This window comes from Macaca nemestrina, chromosome 5, assembly GCF_043159975.1.
Source record: "Macaca nemestrina isolate mMacNem1 chromosome 5, mMacNem.hap1, whole genome shotgun sequence".
Lineage (NCBI taxonomy): Eukaryota > Metazoa > Chordata > Mammalia > Primates > Cercopithecidae > Macaca > Macaca nemestrina.
The window spans coordinates 171,644,145-171,671,466 of NC_092129.1; the positions used below are offsets into that span (position 1 = coordinate 171,644,145).

Here is a 27,322-nt window from a genome sequence, read left to right on the forward strand (position 1 = left end):
AATCAGATTATTGAATTTCTGGTAAAGTGATAATAAAAAGATGAAAGTATGGGTATCATCCATCTATATATTCATTTAATCTAGCTATTCATTCAACAAATAACTACTGAGTGTTTGCCATGTGCCTGACACTGTGCTCACAGAGTTTCTGTTGATGTAAATATTTTTATTTTTTATTTTTGAGACGGAGTCTTGCTCTGTCACCCAGGCTGGAGTGCAGTGGTGTGGACTCTGCTCACTGCAACCTCTGCCTCCTGGGTTCAAGAGATTCTCCTGCCTCAGCTTCTCTCAGCTGCACAGGCGTGCACCACCACGCCTAGCTAATTCTTGTATTTTTAGTAGAGACGGGGTTTCACCATGTTGGCCAGACTGATTTTGAATTCCTGACCTCAAATGATCCACCCACCTTGGCCTTCCAAAGTCTGGGATTACAGGCGTGAGCCACTGCGCCTGGCTGTGATGTAAATATTTTTAAATTTGCCAAGGCCTAGGCTTTACTCTGATCTGAAACAATAAAGTAAAAAAATGCCATTTTTGAGATAGTAATAACAAACACTTGCAGAGTGCTTCCTATGTTCCAAACGTGCTACATGTATGAACTCATGTAGTAAACATAACCGCCCTCTAGGGTAAAAATTACTATTAACTCCACTTATGGTTGGGGAAACTGAGGCATAGGCAAGTGAAGTAAGCTGCCCATGGTCACACTGCTGATCAGTTAAAGGGATGATTTGGACCTAAACAGTTTGGCTCCGGGATCAATGCTTTTATTCTTTGTCAGGGAAAAACATCCTATTTACAAACCTTCAGGCACTTCGATGCCAAAATGTAATTTTATTGATTTGTTTATTCATTTATTTATACGTGGTCACTAGGTTGGGAGAAAAGTATAAGGGATAGCTTTCTAGCACATTCAAATTATAGTATATAAGAATACACAGGTCAATATTAACAACAGCATGGATTACCAAAAGATATTGTCTAAGCATCTAAAAATGCCAAAATCCAAAGAGATACATATTTATCTCAATAAATAAATAGAACAGAATACACTCAGTTTACTTTCAACAGGCTAGGTTTTAAAGTTCTATCAAATACTGTAGGTTGGAAGCACAACCCATTGAAGCTTTTGCTATCTGAATAAATTTTGTATATCTAAGATTTATCGGGTTATTATCTTTCCTGGCTTGGGATTTGGAAATCATGAGTAAGAAAAATGAAAAAGATAAGAACATGCATTTTAATAAGCAAGTATTTCTAGCTGTAAAAAGACAAAAACAACAACGACAAAACACTAGTCAATTGGTATTTATCTATCATTGAAAAAACCTTCATTGAACCAATTCCTTTTCTTTCCATCCCACATTTCTGGGGTACCCTTTAACATCAGTGAACTTTAGAGACAACCTCCTACCAACCAGCTGTGTCTCACAAGCGGCCAATGCTCAGCTCAAGAGCTTCTTTCTCGACAAAGGAGAACAAACAACCTTCCTTCTGAGTATTCACTTATTTTGGTATCTCTCTGTTTAAATCAACACTTTAGAAAGAGAAATTTTATCTATTTTTCTTCTAAATCTTGTAATTGAATGTATTTTGCAAAGACCTCCAACTGGTTTTCTACTTGATTTCCAACTTAATAACCTCAATTCAAATATTAATTTGTCACTTTAGAAATAACGGGCATTTCTTTAAATTATTTATATAATAACATTTTATTTATATTATTATTATCATTGTATGATTATATTTATGAAAGTATTAACTGGGAAGGGAATCCATCATGTGAATTACGACTACATATTTGAAAGACAAATTCATACTCCAATGTTACTTTGGGGGGACCTATTGTATTTAATTTATATTATTTGACATGACGTGGACATTTGCCTAACAAAAATATGGGTGAATGAGAACAACTCATAATGCAGATCTCATGTTCTGCACATTTTGTGAACAGAGGTATTGGCTGCCTTTGGGACAATTGTTTCAACAACGTTTTATAGCAAATGGTCTTTTAAGACAGAGATGGTGCCTCCTTCTGGAGCACAGAGCAAACATGTTTACTGCTCATTCTAGAAGATTCTGGTTACCTATCCTGGCTTACTTTCTTGTAATGCAACCCTCTGTGTATACAGATGTCACTTAGCTCTCTTTGCACCGCACTGTGGCAATTAGGACTTTTGGATCTGGTATGGGAGAATTCTGATACTCTGCCTACTGTTTTTGCTGTGAGTCAGAAAGTTCTTTGTCTCTGAGCCAAGAGTCTTGTGTCTTCTGCCAATCTATGATTTGGGTGCTTGTCCCTTCCAAACCTCAGGTTGAAATTTAATCCCCAACATTGAAGGTGGGACCTAATGGGAAGTATTTCAGTTTTGGTGGTGGGTGCTAGATGAATGGGTGAATAAACAGGAAGGGCCCTGGGGAGACAGAGGGTGAATGAATTCTCACTCTTTTTGTTCCCTTGACAGCTGGTGGTTAAAAAGAACCTGGTACCTCCCCACCCCTTTCTTCCTCTTTCACCAAGTGATTTCTGCACATACTGGCCCTGCCTCATCTTCCACTATGAGTGGAAGCAGCCTGAGCTCTCACCAGATGCAGTTGCCCAATCTTGAACTTTCCAGTCCTCAGAATCGTGAGCCAAATAAAGCTTTTCTCTTTGTAAATTACCCAGCCTCAGGTATTTATAGCAACACAAAATGGAGTAACACAGCCAGCATCCATGAAACTGTGGCAGGCTCAATTGTTAGCTTGCAAGGTGAAATCTCATACTCTTCTTCACAGTTTTCAACACACGGAAGACATAAAATCGTATCATTTTGAAGAAGTGCTCTTAATAATGAACCAAGCATAAACATTTCCTCTGAGATCTTATTTATAGATGCAATCCATTATTTGATCTGAAATCATATTTCAGAGAAGAATGAATATGCCAATTTAGCAACTGACTTTTCATCCCCAAAGCAGTACTGAAATATCCCTGAAAACACAGTTATTTCTGTAGGTAACAGAGGGAAGCAGAGGATGACATAACTTATAAAAGTTCTTTCTTACATATTGGCTTTAATATTCTTATGATAAATTTTCCAAAAGCAAGTGACATATCAGCCACAATTCCAGACATCTTCAAGCTTGTGGAAGTTGTAAGCAACAGGCAAAGCCTACCTGCCCATCTTTTTCCAGGTTTCTGATCTTTGTATTAACATAAGTATGATTTGGACCAAATGTCAAAAGATAAAAAAGAAAAACAAAGGTGGAGTTTGAAGGACTTATTTAAACAGGTGAAATCATTTCTTCATCTGGTGATTTTTTTTTTTTTTTTTTTTTTTTGAGATGGAGTTTCACTCTTGTTGCCCAGGCTGGAGTGCAATGGTGTGATCTCAGCTCACTGCAACTCTGCCTCCTGGGTTCAAGCAATTCTCCTGCCTCAGCCTCCTGAGTAGCTGGAACTACAGTACTCACCACCATGCCTGGATAATTGTTTGTATTTTTAGTAGAGACAAGGTTTCACCATGTTGGCCAGGTTGGTCTCAAACTCCTGACCTCAGGCTGGCCTTGGCCTCCCAAAGTGCTAGTATTACAGGCGTGAGCCATCTGATCTCTTGATTAAATGCATACTGTTATGTGCAACTGTTAATGATTAAGAGTGGCATGTATTAACTAAATCTCTGCTTTATAACCTCCCTTGCTCACACTGCAATCAACCTGTTAACCTTTGTCTTACTTGGCCAGCAAGAGAGGGTGGCCATAGTCAGCACAGTGTCTGAGGTCACTTGGAAAGTTCCACTTTATTTTTTATTTTGTTTTACAGACAGGTCTCACCCAGGCTGGAATGCAATGGTGTGATCATAGCTCACTGTAACCTTGAACTTCTGGGTTCAAGTCAGCCTCCTGCCTCAGCTTCTCAAGCAGCTGGGACTACAGGCATATGTCATCATGTCTGACTAATTTTTAAAATTATTTTGTAGAGATGGGGTCTTGCTCTATTGCTCAGGTTGGTCTTGAACTCCCGGACTCAAGCAATCACCTGCCTTAGCCTCCCAAAGCACTGGGATGACAGGTGTGAGCAACCATATCTAGCCAAGTTCCCCTGTAAGTAAATATAGTACTTTATGTGAGAGCAATAGTCCACTTCACCAATGTTACCAAACCTCCATCAGAATGTTTCCTTCTGTTCTTATTCTCTTTCAGTCTGGGAATTTATAACCATCCTGTCATTTCAGTAACCACAATCTTCCAAGGAGGGCAAAGAACATAGAAATGAAAAATGATATTCACATTATTCACTTAACTTGTTCAGGACTGACGCAGACTCCAAGCCTCTCCTCTCTCTCCACCCAGCATGCCCCTTGTCTGACAAGCTGTGTCCTGGAAAGAACTGCCTCACCAATGTTTTCTTCATACATGTTGGAGAAACTCCAAAAATCAGGTCAGACAAATCAGCCTCAACGTGTTGGAGCAAATAAGGTAACACTGAGTAATACGGTGAAATTTACTGGCTCACTGCACCTACTTGGACAACGAGGACCTTGCCTGCCACCCCAGATCTCTCCCAGTTATTTGTGGGATTCCCTCGATGGTTCTCCCATGTGCTCACCAGCAGCCCTCCCTGCTCTTCCACACTGGTGCATGTGATGCCCACTGTTGCCTGCCTGTGCCTGTCAGCACCTGGATCCACTGCCAGAGTTTTGATCCTATGTGCTTCCCCAGCTGCAGACTTGTGGGCACCCAAGCTGTGCTATTTGTGCCCCAAGTGTACATGATGGGAATGTCCCTTTCCTCCTTCCCTCCCTGTCCCTACTATGTCCTGTTCTTTGTCACTGAGGCCTCAAAGCAGCGCTGCACTAGCCTTTGTATATCTTAAAGTTTCCTCTTCCTATTTTTGTTCAGGTTCTTTTGAGAACGCTCTCACCTAGTCCATGGGCCAGGTTGGGGGACAAGCATAGCTTCTCCAAGTCTAGCTTTTCCCCACTTCTAACTTAAGCCTTTTTGGGCAAACCTCTTCCTCAAAGGCCCTTCTCTGCCATGCAGAATGACATGCAAATAAGCTTTGGGGCTGTTTCTCCACCACCTGTTCATCATTCTGATGTTAATTTGAGTTCAGCCTCCCTAAAACCTGAGACTGTGTTTTATAATTCTTTTGTGTTTTTCACAGTAATCACAGAACTGAGACTAGAAGTCAAACAACATGAGACCTAGTAAATAAATGCCTGTTGTCTGGTCAGCTATACTAACCAATGCCTCTCCTGCTGTGAACAATCAGGAATTGAACGTCAAGGCAAGACCTAACTTCTAAAAACTTATGGCCGCGCACGGTGTCTCACGCCTGTAATCCCAGCACTTTGGGAGGCCAGGGCGGGTGGATCACTTGAGGTCAGGAGTTCGAGACCAGCCTGGCCAACATGGTGAAACCGTCTCCACTAAAAATACAAATATTAGCCAGGCATGGTGCCACATGCCTGTAGTCCCACCTATTTGGGAGGCTGAGGCAGGAGAATCACTTGAACTCGGGAGGCGGAAGTTGCAGTGAGCCAAGATCACGCCACTGCACTCCAGCCTGGGTGACAGAGTGAGACTCCATCTAAAAAACAGCAACAACAACAACAACAACAACAACAACTTATGTGCCCATGCACTGAGCAAACAAGAACTTCTGTGGATTGTTTTACCATTTCTAGAGAATACAACGAAACTGCATTAATCAGTATGACACAGAGAACCCCTTAGTCAGTGACACAGGGACTGCGCTGCCAACTGGCTTGTATGATCTCAACAAGTTTTTGTCCCCAAAGCCAACTCATGTGACTCATCTGTGCTTATATCAGGCAAAGCATCCTGGATTTGAAATACCTGCCTCTTCATGTATGGGCAGGCAATCACTGGTTGTCCCTCATTCCTTAAAACCACCTGTTCACTGGGTGCTCAACAGTAAACATGGGCCAAAGAGGGCATTCCAATGGAGGTTACATGGTTTCAGCTCCTTCGGGGCTTCTGGGCAGGGCGAGTAGCCAGTGAGTCAGGAAGTTGCTAAGGCAACAGCCAATGCTCTCTGGCCAGTCTGCTCTGCCTCAAGTCCAAGAGGACTTACGAAAGACTTGCAGCTTAGAGAGTGAAGTCAATCCCCTCCCTCTTTTTTTTTTTTTAATTTTTATTTTTTTGACTGTTAAAATTTCTCTAGTCGTCCAAGAAGATAGAAATCTGAGGAAAATGTTTTGGAGTTCTGCTCTGAATCGTCTGGAAATGGGAGAAGTGAAAACAAGACATACTAAACAAGGTTACATAGGTTTGGAAAGAGATAGGACAAAGACATAGAGAAAAACTCCCCAGCTCTGCGTCTTTGGGAACCCACGTCCATGAGTTCATGGGAGTGATAAGAATTCCTTTGAAAGGTTTTTGGTAGTATAGTTCCTGCAGGAGAACACTTCAATTTTGTTAAGTAAACACAGTAAAATAAAGAGAACATTAGAATAAAGCATGAAGACATCTCTTGAGCCCCCAGGTGACTGCGTAAACAGGAAACTAAGAGCAAATCTAACTTTCCCATTAGTCATGTAAAGAATGTCACAAAACGAAGATGATACCAAAAGACTTAGTGCAACTTGCAGTTTTCAAACACTTCGATGTTTCAGAGTGTGCAGAAAAATAGGTAATATCTAAAAATCAGGTTTGTTTATAGAAATTGTTAAGAATCGTGCTACATAGGATTGCTAGGTTTTAAGTTACAGTGTCTTCTGTCTAATGGCATTTAACAAACTAGGATGAATATTTTATCGCTAAAGTCTGTAACTTAGCATGCATGTTATTTAACGGCTCTAATAGGCAAAACCCCCCACTCAGAGATAATGCCCACTCACTGAAGGGCCATTGCTTCTCCTTTCCTGCTTCTCTTTCATCAAACCAAGGTTGGCCATTTAGTTCTCATCAGCCCCCTTCCCCAGAGGGCAGGCACATAAGCAAGTCTGCACAGACACTTTCCATAGCTGGAGCTTCCAGAAGGGTGCTTCCAATGAAGCCTTCCCCTTAAGAAGGTGCTCGCTGCCCTCCCTTCTGTCACATCTCTTGCCTCAATCCCTCTACTCTCTGGCTTGATAATACCCCCACCTCCACAGATTGTTAGGTTACAACAATATAATGTAAAACGTTCAATAATTCATTCATTCAACAGTAATGTGTGGAGCACGTGGTGCGTTTCAGGCTCTATTGCAGGCCCTGAGAATAGAGTAATGAACAACACAGTTAAAAGCCCTGACACTGGGGAGATTTCTATTGTGAGGGAAGACAGATAATAAGCAAAGAAGCAAACTATATGGAGGTGGGAACTGCTGTAGAGGAAAATAAACAAAGAAGGATGAGAGAGGGCACTGAGGAGATCCAAACTTAAGTTGGGGGGCTTAGGGAAGGCCCCAGTCAGAAGGTTTCAGCTGGGCAGAGGCTCTCTGAAGGTGAGGGAGCAAGCCAGGTATGAACTGGGGAAACATCCGGGGACTTGGAAGAGAAGAGTGAAGCCTGTGGCAGGAGGAGCCTGGCTGGTGCAGAGAAAGCCTGGAAACTGGAGAGGAGGGAATGGGGTAGGCTGGCAGCAGGGGATGAGGTCAGAGATGGAATGGGCTGGGAAGAAACAAGGGAGAGAAGGTGAGGGCCAGGACCTGCAGACCAGTGTCAGAGCTTCCATTACTAGCTCTTACAGTGAGGGAGACCGATTACTATTACTGATAACACCGCCAAATGTGCTAATGACCTACCAGGAACATTGCTCTGCCTGCATTTTCTCACTTCATCCTCACAGTGACCATAGCAGTTAGCTATCATTACGTCTACTTCACGAAAAGGAAAACTGAGAGCCTTCAGGTTAAAGAGATTTGCTCAGGATCACTCGGTTCATAAGGAGGTGACAGCAGGACATAGGCCTGTGTAGCTCTCAGGCATGCTCTGTGTCTTATGAAATTCATCTTGCTACGATCATAAATCAAGTAGGAAAAAAGGCATATTTGGTAAATACTGGGACAATTAATTAATTTGATGTCTTAAAAATTCAATTTATCTTAAAAGTTCAATCTTATCTTAAAAGTTATCTTAAAAGTTGATATCTTAAAAGTTCATTTTGTGTGAACTCACACAAGGGACTAGAATAAATTCCAGATGTATTAAGAAATTAAATATAAGCTAAAGCTTTCAAAAACTAGGAGAAAATAGGAGTGTATGTTTAGCAGATTGCAAGGCAGAAAATGCACTAAGAATAGATGTGATAGAAAATAATTAGAAAGAAACAGTGTGATCAACCTAAGTACAGTTTGCTGTCTGGACCCATGGGTTTGCATTCGTGACTTCAACCAACCACCGATTGAAAATATTTAAAAAATTAAAAATAAAAACGGTAAAAATAAAAATAATATAAATAAGAAATATACCATAACAACTACTTACATAACATTTACATTGTATTAGGTATTATAAGTAAGCTAGAGATTATTGAAAGCATATGAGAGGATAGGCACAGATTGTGTGTAAATACTACTTCATTTTACATAAGGGATTTCAGCACCTTTGAATTTTGGTATCCAGGGGATCCTAGAACCAATCCCCTTTGGAAACCAAGGGATGGCTATTTGCTAAAATCTTAAATTTCTGTTTGTACAAATCCAGATATCTATCAGAGGATCAGTTTATTATTTTATGTATTTATTATTATCATTATTTTTGAGACCAAGTTTCGCTTTACCACCCAGGCTTGAGAACAGTGGCGTGATCTCGGCTCACTGCAACCTCCGCCTCCTGGGTTCAAGTGATTCTCATGCCTCAGCCTCCCGAGCAGCTGGGATTACAGGTGCCCATCACAACATCCAGATTTTTTTTTGTATTTTTACTAGAGACTGGGTTTCACCATGTTGGCTAGGCTGGTCTCGAATTCCTGATCCCAGGTGATCCACCCACCTTGGCCTCTCAAAGTGCTGGGATTACAGGTGTGAGCCACCGCACCTGGCCCAGTTTATTTTATAAGAAATATGCACACATTTATGAGGAATATACGTAAAAAGGGAAAAAATGGTCTACATCGCTAATCATCAGGGAAATGCAAATTAAAACCACAATGAGACATCACTTCACATCTGTCAGAATAACTGTTACCAAAAAGACCAAAGATACTAATGTGGTTGAGGATGTGGAGAAAAGGGAGAAATGTACACTGTTGGTGGGCATTTGGATTAATACAGAAATTATGAAAAACAGTGTGGAAGTTCCTCAAATAATTAAAAATACAACTATTATATGATCCAGCAATCCCACAAGTAGACATTTCTCCAAAGGAAAGAAAATTAGTGTATCAAAGAGACATCTGTACTTTGATGTTTTTTGCAGCACTATTTACAATAGCCAAGATATGGAATCAATCTAAGTATCAATCAATAGATAAATGGATAAAGAAAATGTGGTATATATATACAATGGTATAACATTAATCATGAAAATAAGGAAACATGGTCATTAGTGACAACATGGATGACCCAGGAGGACATTAAGTGAAATAAGCCAGACACATAAAGACAAATACTGCATGATCTCACTTATATGTGGAGCCTAAAAAAGTCAAAGTCATAAAAACAGAGAGTGAAATGGTGGTCACTAGAGGTTGGAGAACAGGGCTATGGGGAGATATTGGTCAAAGAACCCAAAATTTCGGTTACGAGGAGTAACATCAAGAGATCTACAGTATGTCAATGGTAACTATAGTTAGTAAGAGTATCTTGTATGGTTGAAAATTGCTAAGAGTAGATTTTAAGTGTTCATAGCGCAAAAACATGATAAGTATGTGAGGTAATGCATATGATTTAGCCATTCCACAATGTGTACAAAGATCAAAACATCATGTTGTGTACCATAAATATATGCAATATATACTTGTCAATTTTAAAATATAAAAAATAAATATTTGTATATTGAACAAATGTGCAAAGGAAATATAAATGAAAATTCAATTAAAAATGTACAAAGGGTATTAACAAAATTTTAAAGGGAATGGGGCAGGCATTTGGTATGTGACATATAACTAGGTCACTAACATAATAAGTAGGTTACAAACATAGAAAACCATTCAGTCTTACACACAACCAAAGAAGGAATTAAAATATATTTCTTTCCTATAAAATTAGGAGTTTTTAAATGGTAATATTTAACAAATACTAGCAAGGATGCCTAGGAGAAAGAACAGTTTAACTTCTATTGTTGTTGCTAGTTATGTACCTTATTAATGTCTGTGTTCCAGCCATAATCTCTCCCTGGCAGAGGTTTTGGCTTTTAGATTAAATGGAATTTGAAGTGACTGTTTTAGTCCATAAGAATGTTGGCTGTTGCAAAATCAGCACAAAGTAATAAAGTACACCTGGAGCTCTAGAAGGCCTTTTGCTGATGACTCCTCATGTCTGTGCTTATTTCTTCTTTCCTGGAGATAACAGGAAAGAAAAATCTTTGCAACCCACAAAATGGCTAGAGCTGACCACTTTACGTTTCCAAAGATGATTATTTCCTGTTTCAATCAGGGAGACCAAACAAGGAAGTTCCTTTAGATTGTTGTGGATGGTTAGGACTTTCTACACATCTGTATCCCAATCTCATGTAAAGGCTCTGTGAATAGCACCAAGAGTTTTTTCCACCTGTAGTCAAATATATGACTTCCCTGCTCACTTAGCCTCCCCTGAGTCTGGAGAGTGATGCTGATAGAAAAATCACATGGTATGTCCCAAATGAGGCCCTCCTGACCAAGAGTCCCACAGGAAATACCATTTCAGAAAAAAAAAAAAATACCTTTCCTTGCATAAACTGCTGCGCCTCCAATTTACACATGCAAGGGATTTTTTTACAGTGGTTTTTGAAACATCCCTTGGAATATCTTTATTATTCTGATGAAAGATGTTTTGATCAATCCTACTTCCCACCAGCCAAGTTGACTTTGGCAAAAAACAGCTTCTTGAGTTAGGATTGGGGATGTTTGGGAAGTGTTTCCTAGAAACTTCTACATTTGACCATTTGGTTTCCATAATAAATAAGAGTGACAAACTTATTTTACCTAGGAAGATTTTACAGTTCCTTATGAAATACACGCTCAGTACATGGAGAACAGTTAGTTTACTAGGAAAAGATACCTACCAGACTTAAAGATAATTCACACATAACAGGAGCTTTTTGGATCCAAAGCCCTAATTTACAATTTGGATAAACTAGAGTGTTTCGAGGAAATAGAATTCAAAGATGTTTCCATGCTTGGGTATAAGAAAACTCATCAGGAAAAAAATTGACACTAGAGAATATGCCAAACAAAACAAAACAAAACGAAGTCTGAAATACCATAGCTTGATTTATTTTTTAAAATTTTGTTATTCAAACTATTTTACGATAAATCAAAATGTAAATCTAAGCTTAGAATAAGTATCTTTTAAGGTGTTAAGACAAATAAAATATTGGTCCAAAAATTTCTTATTCTTGATCATGTATTTGTATATCAGATTATGTGATGAGAAATAAGATTTCAAATGACAGTTCCCACTCTGGCAATCGGAATGTCTCCGATTCATTTTATATTTTCCAAAAGCTAGGCTGGGGGAGAAAAGAATAGGGAAGAGAAAGATGGACATTTATTAAGTGCCTAATCTGTGTCAGGAACTATCACATACTTTGTTTCATTTTAAGCCTCTCAAAAATTTTGCAAGGTATTTTTCTCATTTCACATGAAGGAATATTTTTCCTAAGATTACATACTTGATAGCCTAGGATTTTTAGACTCAAAGGTTTCACGCAATTTCCACTATCATAGCATTTTATAAAGTAGAATATTCTATTAGGCCATTAACATGTGTTTCACTGTATACTTAAAAAAAAAAAGATTCCATAGTTACACACACTTAGTAAAGACAAAGTGAAATGGATATCTGCCACCCGCCATCTTTAAGATTTCAATATACACATGCAGCTTCTGTGTGCTAATGAATGTTAAGCAACTGACTGTCTTATTTAAATCTTATTTGAATATATCCAAAATAACATTCCCTGACTCATAGCATTTGCTGATTGCCACATGCCTATTTCCATGGTGTAAATACTCATAACACAGCAGATTTCCAGAAATGTGGAGTTGGAAATAGATGTGCACATTTTGTTCTGGTGAACCAGTAGGAACCAATGCTAGCAGCCCACAGAGTCATTTTAGTATTTTATTCTACCTAAGAACACTTATCTCACTAGGCTTGGAATTCTACAGAACATATTTTGGGGAACAAGGAATTTTTAACAGGATCCTGACCCTCAGTTTACAACTTTTTTATAAACAAGATTTGAATTCAAATGTTGATTCATTTTCCATGTAAATATTATGCATACACAGTTGTTCAACTTTTTTTAAAAAGTCCATTTCTAGGGATAATGCTTCTTTTGATTTCTAGTATACATTTTCCATTATAATTGGTAAGTCGAACTTTGGAAAACTCACACTTCTCCCTTGGACTAGAGTGAGGGATTGGTGGGTGATAGATTCTCGGTTTAACATCTGTAATTTCTTCACAGAAGAGATGACTCTAACCTGTTTTTGAATCAGATTCAGTTAATTTCCAGTTCATTCATTCATTCATGTATTCAGAAAAGAGCTGTTAAGTGCCTACTATGTGTACATACTGTTCCACGCATTTGCAGTAATCACTGAGCAACACAGACAACATTCCTGCCCTCAAGAAGCCTATATTCTAATGGATGGAGGCAAACGATGTACGATAAGCATAATTAATAAGTAAATTATATTGAAAGTTTAAAAGGTTCAATGGGGAAAGAAAGAAGTAGATCACTTTAGGGAGGAATGGGAGTGCCGAACATGTGCTGGGAAGCATGTGAGGTGTTAAACAGAATGGTCTATTAAAATGTCACTGAGAGATGACATTTGTATGAAGACTCGAAGGAGGTAAGGGAGTTAACCAAATGGATATTGGAGGTAGAATGTTCCAGGCAAAGGAATAGCTAGAGAAAAGTCCCTGAGGGAAAGAGTGAGTGGCCTCTAAAAATAGAAAGGAGGCTAGTGTGGCTAGAATGCATGGATAGAGTACAAGAAAGTGGAGACAGAGAAGAAACCTGGGCTATATGACATTGGACCTAGTAGGCCATTTTAAGGACTTTGGCTTTTATTCTTTGTATAATGAAGATATACCATAAGTGACTGAGGAAAAGAGTGATGTGACCATCTCACACTTTAAAACGTCACTCTGGATTCAATTTAGGGATTAAGGGTAGAATTTGGGACGCTCTGGTGATAATCTGGGTGAGTGAACGGAGCCCAAACCAGTGGCCGCAGTAGAGGTGGTGAGAAGTAGTCAGATCCCAGTATATTTTAAAGATACGATTTCCTAAGTGATTGCTGTGAGAGAATAAAAAGTAAAGACGACTCCAAGGTTTTGGCTTTGAGCAACTGGAAGAACAAATTGCCATGGGAAAGGCTACAGGAAAAGCAGATCTCTGGGGACAGGGATAAGAGGCATTGGAATTTTAGTTTCAGACATGTTGAATTTGAGATCCTAATTTGATGTCCAAGTGGAGATGCCCATTAGGCAGTTTGCTCCTCCTGGGGGATTTGTATTCTAAACAGTGTCTCCCAGAAAGGTAAGAGAAAGTTGTTCCCAGAGATCTGGGTTCGAGTGCCAGGCGCACCTTTCCTAGCTGTGGGACCTCAGAAGTCATTTCATGGCTCTGAACCATATGTTTTTAACTGTAGACTGGAAAGAAGAATCTCTACCTTGCAGAGTTTTCGTAAAGGTTAGAGATCGCAAATAAAAAAGTACCATTTTGGGCATTCCATAAATTATTGATGTCTCCCATATCATTAAAAGTGATCGAACCAAAAGAATCTCTCTTCTGGTAGAATGACGCAATGTCAAGACATGTACCTTAGGGGTATTCTTCACAGAGAGAAAGATTCCAGCTCCTTCAAAGTCTGCCACACAACAAGGTGTTTAAAAAATTAATCTCAGGTCTAGAGTCCAATTCCTTCACGTTTTGAGGGTAGTCACATACCCTCTTTGAATCTCAGTTTCCTCATCTACAATTTTGAAAACCAATGTTTTCTAATTGCTTAGTAAAACGAAATGGAATGAAGACCATGAGCAGAAGAAGTTCTGGCAGGCTTATTCAGAACTGGCGTCTGGCTTTAGGGATCACCTCTATCCTTCTAGGTTCTGAAAGAACCTGGAAATTGCCTTTGTGCGAAGTGGCTTTTGTGGATAGGCAGTGAAATTAGCTCTGAAGATGTTTTCTGAATGATTCCACCTGGTCACTTAGGGAAGGTTCTAAGTATCAAAGAAAGCTGCTGATATCCAGATCCCTGGATATTATCAATATCAATCAGCCAGTTGTTCCTTTCTGAAGAGAATCCTTTCTTTTATTCTTTTTGCTGACAGTGTATAACTTTGTTAGATAAAGAGAATAGTATACATATTTCTGATTCAGATACTTTCACTGTTGTAGCTGTATGGCCTCAGGCTAATAGTCTGCAGGATTTATTATGGTATGTAAGAAACTTGCATTTATTTTATCTTTTGAGCTTCTATGACAAACACTACGTATGAGGTAAAATTTTACATTTTTTCATCAAAACTTTTACTGCCAAATACCAGGCTATTTCAGTTATTAGAAGTTTCTGTATCTGTAGAGCTCAAAGCTAATTCAGCTGGCACAGACAATATAAAAGCAAATACCATATATCTTCCACTTAGTTAAGTTTTGTATTTCTAATCATCATTATTTCAGTATAACCTGAAATTGGTGGCCTGTTTTAGGTTGAATTGCCAACAGAAAATACTTATTTAAAAAGTTCTGGTTTCTTAGCACATCTTACGCATAGATGAGGCCTATGGCACTCATGGAGAAGAAGTGGGAAGTGAGGTAAAGTGGAAAAAAGAATTTATACACAGAAAAGATAACCTGGCTGAGAAAGTGTCATGAAGCGCTTGGCATATCTTGTTGAGTAAAACAAATATAAGAAATTTTTGAAGGTTGCTTACTTTCTAGTGAGAAATATCCAAGCTTTTTCACTCCCTTTCCTTATTAACATGAATTTCTAAGCAACTCTAATGTGATTGCTTCCTGCTTTTCTCCAGTTATGTATTCGTAGACCTCTGACCCTCATTTAGGAGAACAAAGCTACCACTTTCTAAAAATTACCCAGGACTACTGCAACTTTGACATTGTTACTTATAAGGCCATGCATTACAGTGAAAATGGTCTAATAGAAAATGAATCAATACATGGTGGTATTTTGGTAAGATAGAATGGTGCCTAAAATTAAGTTTTCAAAGAACCAATGATTACAGCAGATGATGCCTAAAACAGATGAAATGAAAGTTGATATAAAATAATTAATATAAAATAATTTGGGCCAGGCTCAGTGGCTCACGCCTGTAATCCCAGCCTTTGGGAGGCCGAGGAGGGCAGATCTACTGAGGTAAAGAGTTCGAGACCAGCCTGGCCAACATGGTGAAACCCCTTCTGTACTAAAAATACAAAATTAGCTGGGCATGGTGGCACATGCCTGTAATCCCAGCTACTCAGGAGGCTGAGGCAGAAGAATTACTTGAACCTGGGAGGCGGAGGTTGCAGTGAGCCGAGATTGTGCCATTGCACTCCAGCCTGGGCAAAAAAGAGTGAAACTCCGTCACAAAAAAAAATAAAATAAAATAAAATGGAATTTTGGATATATAATTATGGCTCTATACATATGTATGCATCGTAAACACATGTGTATAGATGTGTACATATAATAGGAAAACATATGTACAAAAAAGTTTAGAAGCAAACTGACATGAATAACTTTTTGCTGGGTTGTGGTATGAGAGGGACCTGCCACCACACCCGGCTACTTTTTTTGTATTTTTAGTAGAGATGGGGTTTCACCACATTAGCCAGGATGGTCTTGATCTCTTGACCTCATTATCTGCCTGCCTCGGCCTCCCAAAGTGCTGGAATTACAGGCGTGAGCCATGGCTCCCGGCCTAAATTGGCTAGTTTTAGGTCATTAAAATGATCTAAATTGAGCATCAAGAAAGACTACAGTGTTTCAAAAACTAGAAAAAATAAATGTTTTCAAGGCTTTCAATGGCCACCGTCTAAATCCTTCACACAAACACACTCACACACGCTCACAATATACATCACCCCATGGCATTCACAAGGAAACAGCAATCCTTTATGCCAGGGGTTCTCAAGCTCCTGTCTGAAGGCCAAATCCAGCCTAGCTCCTGTTGTTGTGTGGTCTTATGAGATAAAAATGGATTTTACATTTTCAAGGGGTTGTCACAGCAGGGGCCAGGGTTGGGGGGTGCGGCAAAGAAGAGTATGTGACAGAGACTGTATATGGTCCTAATATTCACTCCATGGCCTTTTGCAGGAAAAGTTTGCCAGTCCTTTCCCTATTTCCAAGTACACTTCTGGAACTTCTGTAGATCTTAGAGAAACCAGAAATACCCTTTGCCCTGGGCTTCATTAAAAGGAAAGAAAGTCATTGATATGTTGGGAGTTTATAGTATAATGTGAAGACAGTTCTCCACATATTCCTATATCCTGACCTTTCAATTCTGAGAACTGTAGGGGGCCTTACTTAGATTAATAGAAAAAGAAAAAGCAATAAAATGATCTGAATAGACATTGCTCAAAAAGAAGACAAACACATGGCTAACAAATATATGAAAAAAATGTTCAACATTACTAATCATCAGGGGAATGCAAATCAAAACCACAATGAAATATCAGCTCATTATTTCAGAATATTTATTTCAGAATAAATATCAGATAATTAGGATGGCTATTATCAAAATACAAAAGATAGCAAATGCTGGTGAGGATGCAGAGAAAAGGTCACTCATACGCTGTTGGTGGGACCATAAACTAGTAAAGCCACCATGGAAAACAGTGTGGAGTTTCCTCAAAAAATTACAAATAGAACTACCATATGATCCAGAAATCCCACTACTGGGCACTTATTTGAAGGAAAGAAAATGGGTGTATCAAAGAGATATCTGCACCCCCACGTTTATTGCAGCACTGTTTACAATAGTCAAGATATGGAATCAACCTAGGTGTCCAATAACTGATGACTGTAGTTATTCCAATAGATACATAATGGAATACTATTCAACCATAAAAAGAATGAAATCCTGTCATTTGTGGTAACATGAATGGAACTGGAGGACCTTATGTTAAGTGAAATAAGCCAGGAACAGAAAGTTAAACACCATGTGTTCTTACTCATATGTGGAAGCTAAAAAATGTTGATCTCATAGAAGTAAAAAGTAGAACAGAAGATACAAGAGACCGGGAAGGGCAGGGGGTAGGGGGATAGAGAGAGATTTGTTAAAATATACAGAATTACAGACAGATGAGAGGAATAAGTTCTAGTCTTCTACCGTACTGCAGAAGACTATAGCTAACAATAATATGTAGTTTCAGAAGGCTAGAAGGAAACTATTGAATGTTCTCAATAGTTTGAGACTATTGAATGTTCTCAATAGTTTGAACCAAAAAACGATAAATGTTTGAGGTGATGGATATGCTAATTACCCTGATCTGATCATCATATTTTATATGTATGGAAATATCACTATGATCCTAGGGAAATGAACAATTACTGTCTATTTTTAAAAATTTAGAAGTATTTAAGTTAAAATATAAGTTATTGACATATTTTAAGAAGCATTTTTTGTTATTTTAACATTTTTAAGATAATGGAGGCAATTTTTGTAGGATGTTTCCAGATAGAGGTTTTGTTCATAACCAGAGAAAACTATACCTGATTAGCAGAATTCATTTGTTTTCAAAAATCATTCCTTCTTTAAAAGTTTTTCCTTTAAGGAGATTCACGATGATTTCAAACTATGCTGCTCTTCAAGTTTATTTAGGAAACTTTATATGAATAGAGAGTGCAAGGTTAAACTGCAGCCAAACTGGAATTTCCATAATTGTCCAAGAAATGGAGTTCAATGCAGAGGCCCACACAGAACATATCACACAAAGAACAGACAAGATAATTGCAGCAATGACTGGGAAGAAAGAATATGCACATGTGGTACAAAGTGCAGGGGTGACAATCTGAATTACAAAATCGTGCTATAGATCAAAATAGACTTAATATCCAAACAAACAGACAGACATTATTCTTTTCAGTGTGAGCAACATTTGGCTCCAAGCTAGAAGCAGAAAGCATGCACTCAGAGACAGATTATCTGTAACTTATTAAGAAGACTAAGATGTCTTCATTGACTCCTACCCTGACAGGAGAGAACATAGTTTAGGTGCCGATGACTAAATATTCTTAATCCTTGTCTCACAAAACAGTCACATCACCAGAACTGCCACACTGACAGGCAAGGCATTAGATTTCCCTATGCAAAGAAAAATTCCCCAGCCAACTGCTGAAGGAAAGAAAAATAGGTAGTAGCCCACTGAGTACACTCACATACAACTTTATGGGAAACTGAAAAGAACAGAGACTAATCAATCAATCAAATCTAAAGGCATTCCAGAATACATCAGCATGATCAAGCAGCAGTGTTGGGAAGAGCACAATTACACATTGGGAAGGGCAACCGTTCCTCCTGCTGGGATTTTACCAAGGAAATCCTTAGGCTGGGTTTGTATTACGCGACTGTGGATAACTCCGGGTTTTGATCCACACAGTTTAACATATGAATGCATGACTGAAGTGACAAATCAATTGGCAATCCAATCACTCATCCAGTAGTAATTCAGTAGAAATGGATTAAGGGAGGGTCTACCACATTCCAGGCACTACACTACAGTGTTAGGATTACAGAGATGGGTGAGAAGAGTCCCTTCTCTTAAGAAGTTCTCAGAATAGGCCGGGCGCGTTGGCTCAAGCCTGTAATCCCAGCACTTTGGGAGGCCGAGACGGGCGGATCACGAGGTCAGGAGATGGAGACCATCCTGGCTAACACGGTGAAACCCCATCTCTACTAAAAAATACAAAAAAACTAGCTGGGCATGGTGGCGGGCCCCTGTAGTCCCAGCTACTTGGGAGGCTGAGGCAGGAGAAAGGCGTGAACCCGGGAGGCGCAGCTTGCAGTGAGCCGAGATCCAGCCACTGCACTACAGCCTGGGCGACAGAGTGAGACTCTGTCTTAAAAAAGAAAAAAAAAAGTTCACAGAATAACAAAAAGATGGTTGTGGACACAAATAGCCACCATCCTATACCACAGTACCACATAAGAGAATGCACAAAGTGCTGCATGATTATGGAACGAGAGGAACAGAACCACAAGTTTTGGATGGGAACCTATAGGAAATTGAGTGGCTCAGTGGGTCTGAAGTTGTAATTGAGGTTTCTCTGGTGAACAAGTGTGGGCTAAAATTGCATGGCAAGAGAAAGGGCTTAGTGTATTCCTACAGTAAATCACTGAGAATCAGCTATACCTTAGAAAGACTCAAGACAAATCGGTCTGGGCAGGGGTTTGGAGAAAGCATGACTGAGCACTATTTATAACTTAATGCTCAGTTTTTGATAAAGAAACTTGGTTGATTTCAAAATGGCTATTTTTTGAATAATCCTAACATTTCATGCTGTAGTCACATTGGTATAGATGTTGATGCGTGTTGTGAAGTGTGTGGTTGATCTATACAGCGGTACATACTCTGCACTTGTGCTGTGTTACTGTATATGTTCATAAGAATATTTATGTACCTAAAAGTTAAGATCCTATTTGCTTGCTCTGGGATCTGGGACAGTGTTTTACCCTGTGAGAAGATGTTGTTTGTTCCCATTATAATGGCCCTTCCAAGTTAGACTGAATTAAAACTCATCAAAATTAGAATCAATGTGTGAGTGCTGCCCACGTGGCAGGTGAGACACAGCTAACGTTTTCTGCTCCAGTTCCAGCTAGCAGACTGGGTTCCATAGTGGATACTGCATGTCCGTCATTGAAAGAGCATTTGAAATTAGGAGCAGGAAAAGTCTACAAAATGAGAAACTACGCTATACTGGAGAACTAGTCTCCATGCTGCCTGATTAACATGAAACGATTTCTTTCTGCTCAACACCACAGGACAAGATAAACAGTCCTCCCAGCCTGCTGAGAGGAGTCAGTGGAGCTGCACAAAGACCACAGAGATCTGAGAGTTGTGTGGCTGCCACTGTCCTGACGCCATGCTGCTCTGTATGGACTCTGGCCACATGGACTCCAGAGCCAGGGCCTGTTCCATGGGGCCAGGAGTCAGAAAAAAACTAAAAACAATCAGGATGGCCCCGGAGAGAATTAGGAATGTGATGAGTAGAGTGTTTGGCACCGTAGCTCAGGGCTGAATCCCTCAGAGGCCGTAAGTAGCAAAGCAAAGGAGCAGTCTTCCATTCGAGAGGAGGGCTGTGCAAGGTGGACTCAGGACCGGCACAGAGCAACATGGGGCCTGAAAAAGGCACCACTCAATGCAGGCCTTAGCCCAGCACTTTTAATCATGGGAAGCATACAATTATATTGAAAATATCAGATTGTGAGCACTTTCAAAAGGCACAGAGAGCTCAACATCAACGTAATAAGAACTAGAGAAGTACCTGAGAAGGTGGCAAGGCACAATCAAGGTAATGTCATCAAAGAAGCAGGTCAGGAACTTAATATCTTGGTGCCATGCAAGAATGATGCCATTCCTTGGTGAGGAGAAATGAGCAGGGAAGGAGGAAGCAAATGGAGGGGAAATAGAGGAGTAACAATGGAAAACACACGGGTGTATGTCACAAGTCATTAGCTGGCATTATCTATATCAATAAATGGATATAAATCCTGCATCATAAGGACCAAAAATACTTGAATCAAGGACCTCATTGACAATTGGGCAGACAAGGCATGATGCACACTGAGAGACTGCCATAGCAATGCCACCCGGCTACGAAGCTAATGGCATCAGAGTCTGAGCAGGTGCTACCTTTGTGCGGGAATTTTCAGTTCTACAGATGAGAAGCTCTCAAATCAAAGTCCAGATCTCGCTCTAGCATAAAACCATGCTAAATGCTTACCTTCACAAGGATCTCAATTTCTCCTTTAAGGAAATGAGCAATTGGAAGGATGATCCAAGGAAATAACGAGGTTCACACGGCAATGGGATTTAATTGAGGGAAAAATCAAAATGAACAACCTCTATAAGTAGGATTGTACTTAGATGGAGTCACTTAAAATGGATCACATATACACTGATCAATTATGATTCAAGGAGTCCAAAGTCATTTCATTCCCTGGAACTCTGACTTCTTCCAATGTTTCATGTGGAGAGATCCTGAAGTAAGCATGGCCTTACTTTTCAACAAATTTACTCTGAAGATAGGGCACAATTTTTTCAGCCCCAATCTGTAATTCACTTAAGGCTCCTCATTACTTCATGCAACTAAATTAAGTAGGGAAAAGAGTCTCCAAGCACGGAGAGCAGTTGATGGAGAAATAATAGAATAGGGACCAGAAAGACAGCTTTGGTTAGGGTAGGAGTTGCAGTATTTTCCAAGTCTGTCAGCCTCACAATGTGATGTTTCAGTAGGGGTTGAGTCATGACTCCATTTCAATTATTCCACAAAAGAAAGAAAATTGTACGTGACAGTACACCATGAACCTCTACAGAAGCTAAATCTGTGAATAGAGAGGACTGGAGTTGTGTACTTTACAGGTAATGTGGGAAAGGACACTCCACGGTTTGGAATTCAGGGGTGCTGCGTGTTGCTCTGTGTGTGTGTGTGTGTGAGAGAGAGAGAGAGAGAGACACACAGAGAGAGGGAGAAGAAGGAGGAGGAGGAGGGAGAAGAGGAACAAGAGGAAGAAGAGGAGGGAGAACAAAGACAGAAGAGGGACAGGAACTGAGAGGGGAGAGTGGAGAGATGGCGGAGAGAGAGAAGATAGAGCAAAGACACAGACCCAGAAGTACAAACAATTCTGGTGACATTGCAGATGGTGTATTGTCACTAATGATCTCTCTGTCATCGAGCTAACTCAGGAATAAATTATACTACTAATAATAACATCATCATCATCATCATAATTATTAATATCTGAACAGAGACTAATGGCTGGACGTTGAAGAAATATAATTGTGAGACAGTAAGTATCATTATATCTGATGAGGTAAGTGAAATGCTGAAGGAATTAGGGTATCCTTAGTCTGCATACTACAGAGCAGTTCCTCTGAAAGCAGTTCCTTTTGAAAGGAAAGCAGTTCCTTTTGAAAGGAATGTCTAATTCAGGCAAACTCAATATATGAGTAAGATTTCCCATTTCTGAAACAATGCCTGGTAAGGAGTAGGTGCTCAATAAATATTTGTTATTTCATGATTCCTGCACTGGAGGGAGGCGTCAGCCTGAGTCTCCATGACTGGATAGAAATGCGCATGCTCAGGCCACATGCTTCCTGCTTAATCCCTTGCACCCTCTTTCTTTAGAAGCAAACTTGAACTCAGCCCAAGGGCGGACTTGCTCTTCTCAAGTAAGAGTGACAGAGCTCGCAGGGCGCGGTGCCTCACGCCTGTAATCCCAGCACTTTGGGAGGCCACAGCGGGCGAATCACGAGGCTAGGAGTTTGTGACCAGCCTGACCAACATGGTGAAACTGCGTCTGTACTAAAAATACAAAAGTTAGCCGGGCGTGGGGGCACATGCCTGTAATCCCAGCTACTCAGGAGGCTGAGGCAGGAGAATCACTTGAACCCGGGAGGCGGAGGTTGCAGTCGGCTGAAATCCCGCCACTGCACTCCAGCCTGAGTGACAGTGCAAGACTCAGTCTCAAAAAAAAAAAAAAAAAAAGTGACAGAGCTCGTGTTAGATGAAGTGAAACGTGACAAAGGAGACTTCAGACCCTTAGTCAAGTCCCAGAAAAGTCCCTGAAAGACAGCGCTTCAAACCTTCAGAGCAAAATACCCTTCCCAGCCCTGGTTTGTCCACTGACACCACGAGGCAGAGTTTTTCTCTTGACCTCTAAGCTTCTCCAAGGGCTTTTCTCTCTGTGCTCCAGGCATCTGACAGTCAGCTCCCATGGCGAAAACAGACGAAGCTCTACTTGTTCACCAGGTGTTCCTTCTTTTCACTGAACTGTTTTACTTTTTTTTTTTTTCCCCAACTCCTGACTTTAAGCTGAAAAATTGAGTGATCCATGTGAGAAAACTGAATATTCAGTTATAGGAAAATTAAAAGTATGAAATAACTTGGCTATTAATTTGGATCTGGCAGTGTGTCTTTTCCATACTCTTCAAGTGCAGAAGCCAGTGCTCTGCAAGCATCATCTGCTCCACACCCAGATGCAGATGGGGACAAGTGTTAGGTCTTTGAGGAACATAACCATAGGTGAGAGGATCATAAACCAGGAGTCCTAGAAATGGTGGCAGGTGAATTGGAATGTTCTTCTAAAGGAAGAATTTTCTATGCATAAAACTACTGACAAAAGTCACAAGGAAGTATGAGATTTGACTACCTGAAAAAACCCAGAAAATATCATAACAAAATTAATAACAAAGAGTAGACTTTAAAAAGTGTAACAACATGAAAATTAGCCAATAGCAATACCCCTGACACATTAAGGACACTTAGAAATCAGTTTTTAATAAGTAACTGTGAAAGTACACAGGTAGATGGATGAAGAGGGAGAGACAGATGAATCTTCTATCATCTATCTATCTATCTATCTATCTATCTATCTATCTATCTATCTATCTATCTTCTATGTATCTATCTATGTATGTATCTATCTGTGTATCTATCTGTCTGTCTATCTATCATGTAAGAACGTATTATTGGCTGGAATCATGGAATCCAAACTGGAAGCAATCTCAGAGATCAATCCTAATATATATTCTTGGTATTTTTTCTTTCCCAGTCTTCCAAAATACCTCACACCTTCACCTTGTTGCGGGAAGTCAGGGACCCTGAACAGCGGGACCGGCTGGAGCCATGGCAGAGGAACATAAATTGTGAAGATTTCATGGACATTTATCAGTTCCCAAATAATACTTTTATAATTTCTTTTGCCTGTCTTTACTTTAATCTCTTAATCCTGTTATCTTTGTAAGCTGAGGATGTACATCACCTCAGGACCACTGTGATAATTGTGTTAACTGTACAAATTGATTGTAAAACATGTGTGCTTGAACAATATGAAATCAGTGCACCTTGAAAAAGAACAGAATAACAGCGATTTTTAGGGAACAAGGGAAGACAACCATAAGGTCTTACTGCCTGTGGGGTCGGGCAAAAAGAGCCACATTATTCTTCTTGCAGAGAACCTATAAATGGACGTGCAAGTAGGAGAGATATTGCTAAATTCTTTTCCTAGAAAGGAATATTAATATTAATACCCTGGGAAAGGAATGCATTCCTGGGGGGAGGTCTATAATGGCAACTCTGGGAGTGCCTGTCTTATGCGTTTGAGATAAGGACTGCGATATACTCTGGTCTCCTGTAGTACCCTCAGGCTTATTAGGGTGGGGAAAAAACTCTGCCCTGGTAAATTTGTGGTCAGACTGATTTTCTGCTCTTGAACCCTGTTTTCTGTTAAGATGTTTTTCAAGACAATATGTGTACCACTGAACATAGACACTTATCAGTAGCTCTGCTTTTGCCCTTTGTCCTATTCCCTCAGAAGCATGTGATCTTTGTTCTGCTTTTTGCCCTTTGCAGCATATGATCTTTGTGCCTACTCTCTGTTATTACACCCCCTCCCCTTTTGAAACCCTTAATAAAAAACTTGCTAGTTTGAGGCTTGGGTGGGCATCACGGTCCTACCAATATGTAATGGCACCCTCAGCCACCCAGCTGTAGAATTCCTCTCTGTATACTGTCTGTCTTTATTTCTCAGCTGGCCACACTTATGAAAATAGAAAGAACCTACTTTGAAGTATTGGGGGTGGGATCCCCTGATATCACCTCTGTCTTCATACCACCCACATTCTTTCTTCCTGCCTCACACTCTATGAACAACTTTGCCTCACACATTACAGAGGACACTGAAGGACTCAGAAGAGAGCTGTCACTCCTTTTCATCATTGCATCTCAAACTCTCTGCCTGTGCTTCTGGCAAGTCTGCCTTCGCCCCTGATCCAAGAGCAGAGATGTGTGAAAGGATGTGCTGCAGAGGACGCAGGCTCCTGCTCCAGTCAAGGGGCAGCTCCTCTAGAGCCCGGCCCTTCCTGCCTTCTCCAGGGAATGGCTTGAAACTTCTCTGCTGTAAAATCAACTTCTCCCGACAAAGAAACCCATGAGCTAGCGTTTTTTTAATTTTAAAAAATATGCTTTAACCACTATCTCATCAAAACACTCATCTCTTATCTTTTAGGAGACCAGACTTTTCTGGTTTTCCCTCTAGCTCCTTTTCAGGCTCCCTCTTGTTCAGCCTCTAAAGGCAGGAGCACCCCAGGGCCAGGTCTTGAAACTTTTCTTTTCCTAACCTTCTCCTAGGGGACCATATCCGGTTTCATGGCTTTAAATACCATCCGTTATGGGTTAAAATGTGTTCCTTAAAGGATGTTGAAGTTGTAAACCTTAATACTTGTGAATGTGACCTTATTTGGAAATAGGGTATTTGTTGATGTAATTGAGTTAAGATAAGGTCATAAGAGTGAACCCTTATTCAAAAACTGGTCTCCTTTCAAGAAGAGGGAAATTTAAACACAGAAATGGGAAGAGAGAAAATGGAGGTGGAAATTGGTCAAAAATGCCAATTGGAAGCTGGAGGTGAAAATTGGTCAAAAAATGCCAAGGAAGCTAAGAGAAAAGCATGGAACAGATTCCCGTTTAGTGCCTTGAGAGAGCATTGTCCTGCCAATACCTTGATTTTAGACTTCCAGCCTCCAGAATGGTGAGATAATAAATTTCTGTTGTTTGGGGTACTTCATTATTGTAGCCCTAAAAACCAATACACAATCTATATACTATTAATTCTCAGATGTTATATCCAGCCCAGACTAACTCTAACTCTTTTTTTTCTTTTCTTTTCTTTTTTTTTTTTTCTTTTTTTCTTTTTTTGATATGGAGTCTCGCTTTGTCATCCGGGCTGGAGTGCAGTGGTGTGATCTTGGTTCACTGCAACCCCCGCCTCCTGGGTTCAAGTAATTCTCCTGTCTCTGACTCCTGAGTAGCTGGAATTACAGGCACGTACCACCATGCCCAGATAATTTTTGTATTTTTAGTAGAGACGGGGTTTCATCATGTTGGCCAGGTTGGTCTCAAACTCCTAACCTCAGGTGATCCATCTGCCTCAGCCTCCCAAAGTGCTAGGATTACAGGCATGAGCCACCGCACCTGGCCCTGACTAACTCTTAACTCCCCATTGCATATCTGATTGTCCGCTTGGTTTATCTTTAAATTTCTAATTGGAATCTCAAAGCAGAAATAATGATTTCCATTCTGCAATGTGATTTCTTTCCAATTTTCCCTTATTAGTAAATACCCCATGATTCACCCACTTACTGATGATAACAACTTAGGAGTCATTTTTGATTCTCTCTTTCTTTTATTCTATGTCCAATATACACATAAGCAAGTCTTGTCAACTTTACTTCCCAAAGCGATTCTAGATATGTCCACCTTCTTCCATCCTGACTGCTTCCACCCTATGAGAAACCATCAGCATCATCTCCTATCTGGACTCCTGCCACTGTGAACTAACTGGTGTTTCTGCTTTCACTGCAGTCTGCCCTTACAAAAGGTGATTTTGAAAAATAAATAGTCCAAGTGTAGTCCTTTCCCTGGTGAAAGCCTCCAGTCCAACCTCTCTGCACTGGTTTTGTTTTGTTTTGTTTGTTTTTTGTTTTTTTTGAGATGGAGTTTCACTCTTGTTGCCCAGGTTGGAGTGCAATGGTGCAATCTTGGCTCACTGCGACCTCTGCCTCCCAAGTTTAAGCAATTCTCCTGCCTCAGCCACCCAAGTAGCTGGGATTACAGGCATGCACCACCACTATTGGCTAATTTTGTATTTCTTTCTTTTTTTTTTTTTTTTTTGTAGAGATGGGGTTTCACCATGTTGGTCAGGCTGGTCTTGAACTCCTGACCTCAAGTGATCCACCCCCCTCAGCCTCCCAAAGTGCTGGGATTACAGGTGTGAGCCACTGCGCCTGGCCAACCTCTGTTCTTTAAGACTCTTCACAGCTCCTCCAAAACTCTCTGTTGTCATCTTGCGCTATGCTCTTCTCTGCCCTGTCCTCTCCAGCCACACTTGCCCTATTTCTATTCAGCAAAACTCAAAGCTTTTCCTATTGTAAGGCCTGTGCACTGACTTCTCCCTTTACCCAGCATAATTTCCCCCAGATTATTCCATGGCTGTCTCCTTATTATTCA

At 40.1% G+C, this 27,322-nt stretch overlaps 1 long non-coding RNA gene across 1 annotated transcript in view; it reads left to right on the forward strand.

Annotated features, from left to right (window-relative positions):
• LOC139363505 (uncharacterized) overlaps positions 1 to 26,014 on the forward strand; it is a 189,738-nt gene extending 163,724 nt beyond the window's left edge. The window contains exon 4 of the long non-coding RNA XR_011624026.1: positions 23,868 to 26,014. This is a non-coding gene — a long non-coding RNA (uncharacterized lncRNA). The remainder of the gene's footprint in view (positions 1 to 23,867) is intronic.
• The last annotated feature ends 1,308 nt before the right edge of the window (positions 26,015 to 27,322 follow it).